Genomic DNA, 11271 nt, shown 5'->3' on the forward strand with positions numbered 1-11271 from the left:
CTTCTTCTACAGCAGCAGAAAACTGATAGCAGAACTGTTGAACTGTTGGCATCTCATACATGGATCTCAGTTTTGAGTTGAAATGCTCCATGAGAAGAATTACCAAAGCTTTAATATCTACTTTGCTTAAAGTGCCTATAAACCCAAAAATCATTTTTGGCTCATGTAAATCTTTGTATATTTCTGAGTAAAATGGCAAAAAAATTTTTATTTTCAGTCAAAACTGGAATTTTTTATGAATTTTTGAAGTCCGGGTTTGTCTGCCCCACGACCGGGTAAAAGGGAGACTGGGGCTAGTGACATAAAACCCGCACATTAGCAACAGGGAAAACAAAGCAATAACAGAGACAAAACAACAAAAGCGGAGACGTAGTTTTCGTTGTATGCGGATGAAAACAATTTTTATTTGGCCAACATTTGTAATTAGCATACACGTTGATCAAGAAATGGCTTCAAACAACTTCAGTTTGTCCTCCAGTTCGATTCTGAAGTCTCAGAAATGGAAGATTACGAGTTGGAAGTCGAAGGTTCGCCAAACTCGAGCTACATGGCTAGCGACGAGGAAGGCATGCAAGAGGCATATGCCAACGATCTGCTAGCAGACGAAGAATGGTTAGCGTTGTATGAAAGGGACAGAAAGGAGGAAGAGGTGCTAGAGATGCTCCAAAAGCGCCTTAATGGTACAGAAAAAGTCCGAAATTGGTAAGTTGCTATGATAATCGCACTCCTGTCGTTGCAATCAACAAGTGCGAGTTTGTTGTTGTCAACATCCAAAGTGTTACATCTACATTTTCATGCCCTAAATATTACTTCCATGTGAATTTCATTTGCAGGTGTCAGTGCGGAAATTGCGACCTTCAGTTTTTGCAAAATATCAGCGAGTGTTACTGCTGTTGTGAGCTGGAGGGATGCGTGGAAGCTCTGACTAGCAACCTGCTGCTTCAAGACCTTCCTGAAGACGCCAAGCTTACATGCATTACTCAGCATCCAGGCTTTAACCCTGTCTGCCTGCAGAAATGGAGCCTGCGGTTAGCATCACACAAGTACATTGCATCTTTGTCTCTGAAATAATGGAGACAGGTCGCAGTTAGTATTTGCACTTGAACATACAGTACTCTGCGCAACCGTGAATGAAAAGGAAAATGAAAGAAACAATCTCAATCAACGATAAAAAACCTCAGCTCGTTTCGAAAGGTAGACTGACCGATACTGAAAAATATCTCGCCTTTCGTTTGCTTTGTTCGCTTTCAGATTCATCTGCAGCTTTGTTGCTTGAAAGACGAGCATGCTTGTTGGAAAAACGCAAGCTCCGATTTCGTCCCTCTTGAGCCTCCAAATCAGATCATTGGCAAATCAGTTTGTGTATGCTTCCTCTGAGAAGTGCTCAGAGCACATCGCCAAATGCTTGCTGGGTTCCCAATGTGCCCATTCTGATTTTACAAAATCGATCCACTTTCTCCTTCGCCTCTGCTTTTTGGAGTCAGCTTTACCATAAAAAGGTATGGGATGAAGCAGTATCCCTTTCTCTTTGTTGCAAACATTGCTACAACCAAAAACAACACATCTCTCAGGCATATTGCTTCGGTTCTGGTCAGCTATGATCAAAATCACAACACGCTGTAACATGCGAAAATCATAGTCCGGGTTTTACATCACAAATTACACTCGACCCATTCCCTTTCTGCAAGTTCTGCGGCTTGGCAATGGGTTATTGAATCTCGATTTTCCGCCACTTTAAAAATTCATAGAAAATTCCGGTTTTGACCAAAAACAAAAATTTTTGGGCTATTTTGCTCAGAATTATAAAAGATTTGTTTAAGCCAAAAATAATGTCAACTGAAAGAGTATAAGCAAGGATATAATTTTGGGATGCAATTCTTTCCAATTAATTTGAGTAGCAAAAAAACCAAAACGTCAAATGCTTTGTAATCTACAAAATGACGAGATATCGTAAAGATGGTTTTTGAAATGCACAGATACTTTACTTAACATATTTTTAATCAGCGTAAAGTAACAACTCCAATTTTCCAAAAAAAACATAGACACAGAAGGGTAATCTGAACAAAAATGAAAAGTTGTGAACCACAACTAACCTAACAAGCTGCCTTCTGGGTCTAGCAGTAGGCTTCCCACCACTTTCCACTGTTCAACGGCATTAGCTGCAGAATTTTTTTTGCCCTTCTGAACGTAAACAGAAATATCATAGACTGGCATCTTCCAAAGTACGTCCAGTCCCCCAATTTGGGACCGGCCAAATTTGTTTGTTAAATTGAGGGTTCGTTATACTGAAAACCTCAATATAACGAATTTGAGGGGAAACGATCAAAATGTTCATTATATCAAGCTCATAGTTAATGATTGATTTGTAACACAGGTGACTTCTGTCATGCAATTCAATGCAATTTTTGTCACCCAGAAGTGCTGCATTTTGAGATGCAATTCATTAAGCATGGTGGCTTTCGATATCAATTATTTTCACTTTTGAGCAGACACGCACCTTTTGTTTACAAAAGAACGACACTTTCAGAGTAGCGATTAAAAAATGTTGCAACATAGAGGTTATACAGAAAATTGTCTATGTAAACAAGGAAACATTGCAATTCATTATATCAAAAATGTTCGGTGTGCAGCCAGGCTGTTAAAAATTGGTAAAAAAGGAAAGGAATTAAATGGTTGTCACTGGCTAAAAATATGGTTATCGGACGTTTCGGCCACTACTGTTGCCTTCTTCAGCAAAAGATGGAAAATGCAAATGTTAAACGGCGTCCTGCTAGAATATGTAATAGATGTGTGATAAAACTAAATGAGCAATAGTCTCTAGAGTATTCTTAATGAGTGTAAAAATTCTTAATGCCATTGTACACGTTCGGTAGCGCTGTGTGTTCGTTTATAGCGTTCCTGTCTCGCACAGAATGCCAAGCTTCAAGAATTAGTCTTTGTTTCCATACTGATGATGTCGACAATTTCAATGTTCTCCAAATCTATTTGGTGACCGTTGAGCATATGGTGTTTGGCCAATAAAGAGTTTTTGTCCAATGTTGCTATAGCCTTTGCGTGTTCTTTCATACGTGTTTTTAACGCACATGATGACTGACCAACATAAACACAGTCACAATCTTTACATTTGATCTTGTAAACAATGCCTCTGGAAGCCTCTTTCTCGATCTTGTCTCTAGGTTTTTCCGAAAGAGTCGCAAACGTTCTTCGACGTTTCAATATCAAGGTCGCCCATAAACCTATTCATACCATCTCGAACATACTCAAAAAATATATGGGGATATTGTTCGAATATCATTTGTTATATCGAGGTCTTCGTTAAATAGAGGTTCATTAAATTGAGGTTCCACTGTAGTTTAATATAGCAATAAATTCTCTGTAATGAATTCACTTTTTACATGACAGAAATCAAAGTGATGAAAATGTATTCCATTGCACCAAAAGAAAGTATACATACAATTTTACCTACCAGTATTCTTTGACCATGCCTACCTACCATACAGTTTTTCCCTGGTCTATGATAATGACCTGTTTTAACGATTACTAGCACTGCATGAAATAACAAATATTAGGGGATATAAGGTGCCCATATATGTGATGTATACGGAGTAATATACTGGCATATAAGGATATTGATGTATAAGGACTGAGTAATCAGCAGCATACGTTTGACTCCTTATTTCTTTGTATACTGAATGTTACACATAACTGTACACTAAGTGTTAGGACATCGTATATCCATTACTTCACCAACAATTACGAAGATGTAATTATGTAAATTCACAAAATTTACTTATCTTCAACTACTGAAGGTATTTAACGCGACATATGTGAACAAGCAACAGAAGTTTTCAGTCAACTCTGATAAACTTGAACAGTTCCCACCCCAAAGTCAAACGGCACTAGCTAAATACAGAGACTCATTCCGCACCGTCTGATGAAAGATTATCATCTTTTCCTTGCTGATCTGCAGCATCTAGATTGTATAAAAGTTTCCTCTTTCTGTCAAGAGCCTTCATCAAAGTGTCTTAGACTCTGCAGAGTTCAGGAACACAAGCAAAACATGGAACCCATGGCAAGCAAAGTTTGCAAATGCATAGGCAATGCAGTTTACAATGAGGAGCCAATACAGTGCTTTCCAGGGATTGGTGCAGAAGACAAATTTGTCTTTAACAACGCAAGCAGCTTAAAGTTGTTTAGTTTACTTTCTGTTGAGAGAAGAAGAGAGGACGAAACCACATACGAGCCAGTGAGAAATGATATATTAGAGTATCTGGAAAATGTTTGGCACGTAGAGAAGAACTTTAAAGGATGCTACAGCGAGGACTATCGCACATTTACATCGTCAAAAACAGCGTGTACTGACAAGTACAGTGTATCCATTTTCCAAGAAAATGAGGATTGGAAATCAGCGAAACCTTTGGAGAGATTTGATCATAAGCCCCTCCCAGACTACAAGAGATGGAGAGACCAGGGAGCTTCATTACCTCAGTTGTGAGGCAAGACGTGAAATTCCAAGGGGACCTTGGGATGAGTGTCCTGGATTATTTCTTCCAGAAAAAACACTGGAATTTGCTTTCCATGTCTTACCTTCTCCCCTGGAAGAAGAATTGAAGGTAATAGCCCATCCAGCTTGGATCCCTGTCAACGATGCATCACAGTTTTTATGCCAAAGCGCAAAAAGAATTAAGACAGCAAAAAGAAGATTTGAAATGCAAGGCTTGGAAGTTGCATCCTCTCTACAAAGAAAACAAGGCAACCCTCATTGAGAGAGCAGGAGGCTGTTCGAACCTGAACTTAAACAAGTACAAACTGGTGCAGCAAGTAACCCAATTCGCTTAAATGACGAAACTGCCCTGCTGTTATAAAGAGGCTAAGGACTGGAATACAAAGCAGACTGGGGGCAATCTTTGACAGACAATATTCTACAATAAATTAATGAGGTCCTTGGATGCCGAGGTGCCGTTACAATGAAACACGCTGTTCATGCTGGGACAGTCAGGGAAAAAGACAAAGAAAGTACTGGCACCTCCACAAATGTTCAAGGTAGTTCGGAAAGAGGAGAGCAGGAGAAGCAGCCAGATCAACAGACAAGAGGTGAGAGAAAAAAGAGCAAGAAGCAGCAGTGGTTGGAAGACCAGGAAGACAAGGAACACGGCTTCTTTAAACATATGATGGGTGACATGAAGCAACAAAGACAGGACATGAAGGATTTCATGTCGTCCTTTCAACAGAAGGAAAATCAACAAATGTAAACCATTGACACATTTCTTGGTGCTATGACCCAATTCCTCTAGTCCAGTTAGGCTAACAACAACAATATCGACAAGGAATGACTCAGGTCAATGAGAAAGGAAACTTTCAACGGAACTTTATTATTATATATAAATCGCCGTTCATAAGGAGTCATTCTGTTTTGTTCTGAACGCTCATTTTACACAAGCAAATACGAATTTGATTAATGCTTATAAGCTATGATTTTTCATGAACAAGAACTGTAACAAAACTTATGTGAATTCACATTTATTTGTTTATCTTGTGATGCTTGAGGTGTTTCCTAGTCAATGTAGTCCATGAGGGCATCCCTAACATCCTTACCATCTCTGATTATGTCATTACACTGCTGTCTGTTATTTGGGTCTTGATCATCTGGAGCATTATCACCATCCCAGTAGTCATCAGCATTCATGTAGAAATGTATTTTCCTTCGGACGTTCAGCATGAGTACGCATGTGATTTATGCTAACACATCTTGTGTTAGCACATGGAGTCTCTCAAGACTCCAGTTGGAATATATATAAGGAGTGAATAGGTGATATATTCACCAAGTGCGACACTACTCGACAGTGCTTGTAGTTTTCTTGTTTGTTTCATCGTGTTTGAGATGCCCTCGAGTCCCGAAACTTTGAAGAACCCTAAAGAGTCTGCTACAGAGGACGTTTTCGGACGTTTTAAAACGTACCTTGACCACAAGATTGAAAATCTCTCATTGGGATTAAGCTCGCAATCGTCAAGTGAAACTGGAAAATTGCAAAGAGCCTCTAAGGCTGGCAAGCTTAAGTTCCAAGGCAACAAAGACCAGTCCTTGTTTAACTCCGAACTTCAGGCGACGGTAGACGAAGCCGCTAACTTTCTTGGCTTGCACGACGTCGACAAAGCTGGTAAAAAGGTGATGACTTAAGAAAAAGTTTGCGACATCGTCAGAAGATCATAACACTCGCAGACAAGAGCGAAGCAGGTTGGCTTGCAGTGAAGGAATATGAGGCGGAGGAGTTAGCTAGTGATTCGGACGACAAGAAGAGGATCAGGAAGGCGCAGGAGAGAGCTTTGAAGAAGAAGCAAGATGCTTTTAAGAAAGGCGAGAAGAATGACTCCCCTCTACACTCATACTTCTCGCGCTGCTGACGACCGGTCTCTTTCTCGAGGTATGCTCCTTGCCCTTTATTTGTTTTTTCAACGTGGCAGGCAGGTGCTCTCACTCTGCCTGCCTTACAGTCTTGTGTATTTGTGTTATGCTTCAGCGTTCTGGAGAAGGAAAATGATTTTCTTTCATACGAACGGAGTGAGGGAGAAGGAATGTTGTACAAAACAGCACAGGCTACTGCTACTTTGGAAGAATATTTCTCACATATTTTTTCACACATTGCATTATTTCAAAAATCCTTTTGCCACTATAACTCGTTATGGTTGAGGGTACAAGATATTAATCAGTGACATCCAAATTTCACACACACTGAGGCGTAAAACTGAGAACAGTGTCATAATTGCAAAGTTTTGTAGCCATAAAGTGAAAACCAGCCTTTACAAAGCATGGATAAAGCTGTTAAACATCAAAGCAACTGATTTGTTCTGTGGGATCGAAAGACCGGCTATTCCTCAATGAGAATTTAACCAAGTATCAAACCAGCAAACCAAAGACGAAGAGATGGATGCATAAGAAGTGTGTGGACAATGGATGGTAAAGCTTATGTTAGAACTTCCCCTGACAGGAATCCTACCACAATCTTCTCAGAAAATGACTTAGATGCCCTTTAAAATGTACTAATAATAGAGCTGAAGACAGGGAGGGTAGGAAGGGTACGCTCTTGCTTAGGAGGATTTTGCTGAAGGCCATGTCTCTTGAATAACTTTTTTAATTTTCATTGCTTTTCTTTGCTTCACCAGCATACGATTTAATTCCCTATTATAACCAGCTACGATCGACAAATTCTGTAATCAGTCATCAGCAATATTATCTGCTGATAATATAGCTGAAAGGTTGTTATGCTACTGCTATAACTATCTTCCTCCCTCCAAAATATTAAGGTTTGCAAAATGTAGTATCTACTTTTACTCAAAATCTACATGGTCAAAATTTCTATTATTATTATTATTATCATTATTATTAGTAGTAGTAGTATTATTACATAAGCTTTCCAGTAAAGATTCGCTCTTTTTAAGATCATATGCATAACTGTTCACCATGATAATTTTATTGTTAGACTTGAGACTAATTTTCGACGAAACTTGTTCACAAATGTATACACTGTAACCTAACCTGAATTTAAAAAGCGATTGATTTTCTCTTTAGAGGTATCAGTAAAAGATAAGTCTTAAGAAACACACGTTTAGTCAACATAACGGTACAATATTTTAATGCCAAAATTTTTGACAACTTCAAGTAGCATTGATCTTGCTGTCACACAATGAAGGAGGCAACGGACTTGCCTTCCACTCTTTGGGTTTTTGAACTGTTAAGATATTCCAAAACGTTTTTGCTTTCAGAAAGTCTGGAAAATTATATCATACCTATCAATATTAAGAAAGACATTCGGGGAGGAGTGACATTGTAGTCCGACAGTTACTTAGAGCCATTATTTTTATCATTTCAAAGCCAATAATTGATGTCTTAATATACTTTTAAAAGTTATTTTTGCAGGTTTGTCTAAGCGTCTTTACCTCGTTCCATGGAATTTCCCAAAACTGGATTAGAATCGTCCAAAAGAAAGAGGACATTGGAGACGGGTGGGGAAAGCATGCAAACTGGCCAAACCAACTAAGCGAGGAAACAACATAAAAGGTGGACCCCACGATTATGAACTCAGAAAGAGACTCACTAGCATTGTATTATGACCCTTGAGAAAAACTGAAGGAATATACTAGTTATTCTCCAGTTGTAATATTATTTTTACTATTAACTTTGTTAATCACGCTATCCCTTTACTACTACCCTGGTGCCTGTCATTCAGAGTGGAAATTCTTACAAGTCATATATAGTATTTCAGCAATAATTTTAGTCTGTAGCTTATTTCAATAACATCACTGCAAGCAACTGAGGTACCGGCAATGTATGGAGTAACTAAAAAGAAACACACCTGCAAGGTACATTGATGTCACGGTCTTCTTTGAAACAGCATAGTTACGATCCGAAATGAATGAGTGGCATTTAAGTGGGAACTGGTTGCCTCAAGTAATTAAGTTCTTGTACAATTATTGTTAATCTTAAGTATTATGCTAAAATTTTTACCACTGTACATAGTAGCATGATGCACGTCCATACTGTTTGCTGACTGCTGACCACAGTTTCATATATTCTGTAACTTTATTGCAATATTTTTTCCGCTTGGCCCAGCCACTTAGCTCGATTAGCCTTAGCTATTTCTAAGTGGCTGTGCTCTGTTTTTCATTGCTATTTTTTCACATTGCATGTATTTATTTTTATTGTAAAATTTTTCTGGGCACGAAATAAAGATTGTTGTTGTTGTATGCAAAGACTGCTAAGAATTTTATTACTCTTTTTGTTTTAGCAAGGAGTGGAACTGAAAATAACATTGGTAAGCTAAAGAGTATAGCCTATACAATTGTTTTGGTCTTCATGATGAGCAGTTGTCACCAGTTAATTGTGAACATCATTTAGTATCAAACCCTTCCTTGCATGGAACCATTGTTAACTATATTGTAATAGGAATGTTAAGTAAACTCAATTACAGTCACCTTAATCTAATGGCCATTTGTTAAACATTCTCACTTGTTCTACCTACCAAGAATTGTAAATCAGTGTGTTTAGCTCATTTTTTAAAATTGTTTTGAAACAGGTGATGAAGAAATGCCCATAACCCCAAGCAGTGCAATCTGTAAAGGGCCCCTGTAGGGCCCCAGTGGAAGCCCGCTGTGCCACCTGCTGCTATACTACCAGCTGTGCCAGTCCTGCTGTTGCTTGTTCTACCTACCAAGAGTTATTATTTAGTGAGTGTGATAATTACCATTATTATTCAAATTATTTTGAAACAGGTAATGAAGAAATGCCCATAGGCATTGCTGCAGGAGGGGGCCCAGAAGAAGCACCTGCAGGAGCCCCTGCTGCAACAGCAGGTGAACCAGGAGCAGCCACCAGCAGGAGCCCCACCAAAGGCAGCTGTTGTGCCACCTAGGCCAGCTGCCTCACCTGAGGGACTGACCATGAAACAACACAGGAGTAAGTGATAACTGAAACAATTGATTATATCAATATTTGCAAATGGACATATGGTAGCTTTTTTAAATGGAAGTTACAATCAGATATATCATTACAAAAGTAAAAATCTAAGACTTCTTTATATTAGGTGAGACCTGGAAGTACTATGGCCCCATTTGAAATGGTCAAAACTTGTTGTGGACTCAGTTGGCTGTGCCTCACGAGTCCACCACATTTTGACCACTGTGATGATGCATACTCTTGTCGCTTAGAGTACCGATAATGCTAAACCACATTCGATTTGCTAATTTGAACAGTTAATGAAATCATCTTACAGGCAGATATTTTCTATGCCATTCTGCGTCTAGGAAAAATAAAAAACAATTACCATGTTTTTCTCTCTTTAAAAATTCTCACTATATTAGAATGATGAGTACAACCATTCAACTTCTTTGGTTGACACCAATTTTATAATTTTTTTAGTGAAGTTTACCTTTGTTTCCATTTAATATTTCACCCCCAATGATAATAAACTTACAACAACAAATGCAGTATTAAAACCTCTTAGGCTTTAATTTCTCTTTGTCTTATTGTCTTCATCATATTTGTCAGAATTTGAAACAAAGGAAACATCACAGCCCAACTGGTTTGACAATTGAAACCAGTAGCATGTGAGGAAGACACTCATACAGGGAGTGCCCCTCAGCAGCCTAACACTTTTGGCGTGGTGGTCAGGGTGGCCGCCAAAGCCGTGGTGGCCACCGCATGGGTGGGAAAACCACCAATGTTTCCTTAAAAATTTTTTAGTTTGTAATTATTTTTTCTGTATTTTGCCTATGTTCATTTTCAGAACATTATGTGTTTTACAAAAATTTCTGTACTTTTAAAATGTTCATTTTCATTCAAATGAAAGATTTGATTTTAGATGTTGGATTTCTTCTTTCTTTATAGCCTGCTTACCTTGGGACTTAGTCAGAGTAGATTATTTGTGACAGTGCACCAAATTAAAGTCACAATAACAACAGCTGGGAATCTCCAACTGCTACAGCTTATCCATCATTTTATTTGCTACATGTGTGTTGCTATATTCTTTGCTTGAATATGACAGACTTGATCATGTTTTGTAAAAGGTTGATGAGAATGACCAGCTAGTAACAAAGTGTATTGTATTGGTCATTCAAAGGTAAAATTGATAGTTTGCAACAATTATGACAAGAAAGTTTTCAAATATTTGGACTTTAAAACTGAGAAAGGCCAAATATCACGCCTGTAATGATATCAGAGCCACCCTCCTCCTACAAAAAAAGGTAATAAAATATGGAATACTATTTTTCAGAGTACATTGACTCATCACCCCTTATTCACCAAGGTATTATTGCACCACTTGCTAAGGGACTGGTCAGAGAGTACTGGGGAGAGGGGGTTGTCCAGAGCAGAGAGTGTAATAGCCCCAAGCTATAAAGGAGGTGATGTTGCTTCTTACTTGTTTTTAATATCTAAACAAAATGGCAGGAACTGCATACAAAAGATCGCAAAGCAAGATGGTTCACATGCTGATTACGTCACCGGAAGTGTATTTGAAACACATCTCATCACATCCCTCTACTCCTGATGAGGTGAGTTATAACAACAAACAAAATAACGCAACAGGACGAAGGTTTGCGCACATTGGGGGTATACGATAAAAATAAAAGAAAATCCCAAAGAATTCACAAAGTGCCTGTGTCGCTCTGACAAACTCCTAACGGCGGCTATGGTGGACACCTCGTTCCACATCGAATATGCCGAACCAAGGTCAAACCATTACATAGCCAAGCAGAGGGCAATTGTGTACTGGAGAG

General features: G+C 38.7%; 2 pseudogenes; both read left to right on the forward strand.

Annotated features, from left to right (window-relative positions):
• Positions 1–5874: 5874 nt before the first annotated feature.
• On the forward strand, positions 5875–6841 carry LOC145486370 (uncharacterized; annotated as a pseudogene).
• Positions 6842–6852: 11 nt separating this feature from the next.
• The window catches only part of LOC145486355 (uncharacterized), a 6361-nt pseudogene continuing 1942 nt past the window's right edge, over positions 6853–11271 (forward strand).

This window comes from Orbicella franksi, chromosome 5, assembly GCF_964199315.1.
Source record: "Orbicella franksi chromosome 5, jaOrbFran1.1, whole genome shotgun sequence".
NCBI lineage: Eukaryota > Metazoa > Cnidaria > Anthozoa > Scleractinia > Merulinidae > Orbicella > Orbicella franksi.